Source organism: Penaeus monodon, chromosome 32, assembly GCF_015228065.2.
Source record: "Penaeus monodon isolate SGIC_2016 chromosome 32, NSTDA_Pmon_1, whole genome shotgun sequence".
In the NCBI taxonomy this organism is placed as follows: domain Eukaryota; kingdom Metazoa; phylum Arthropoda; class Malacostraca; order Decapoda; family Penaeidae; genus Penaeus; species Penaeus monodon.
This window is the reverse complement of record NC_051417.1, coordinates 28174654-28174926: the sequence shown is the minus strand read 5'-3', so window position 1 is coordinate 28174926 and position 273 is coordinate 28174654. Positions and strand designations below refer to the sequence as shown.

Below are 273 nucleotides of genomic sequence, written 5' to 3'. Positions count from 1 at the left end.
CACGCACCCAACGAAAGCGCCCAACAGTTTCGGCGGCGAAAGCGTGACAGCCGAGGCGGGCGCGGATGAGAGGCGACAGCCAGCAACACTCCAAGCTATGACACAGCACTTACTGGCTTGTAATGATCACCCTCGGCCCTTGCTCTGCACACGAGCTCGGTACCTTATGCCTGTGCTTCTCTTGCTGCTCTTTGCCCTTCTCGGCGACCGAGTGGGGGATAAGCGGTGGCAGGAGGCGGGCGCGGCTTAGGCAGGGGTTATCGAGTGGGACTT

The 273-nt window shown here is 61.2% G+C and overlaps 1 protein-coding gene across 1 annotated transcript in view; it reads right to left on the bottom strand.

Moving 5' to 3' along the window:
- Positions 1 to 273, bottom strand: part of LOC119593783 — a gene marked incomplete in the record, with an annotated part of 165707 nt that overhangs the window by 96702 nt on the left and 68732 nt on the right.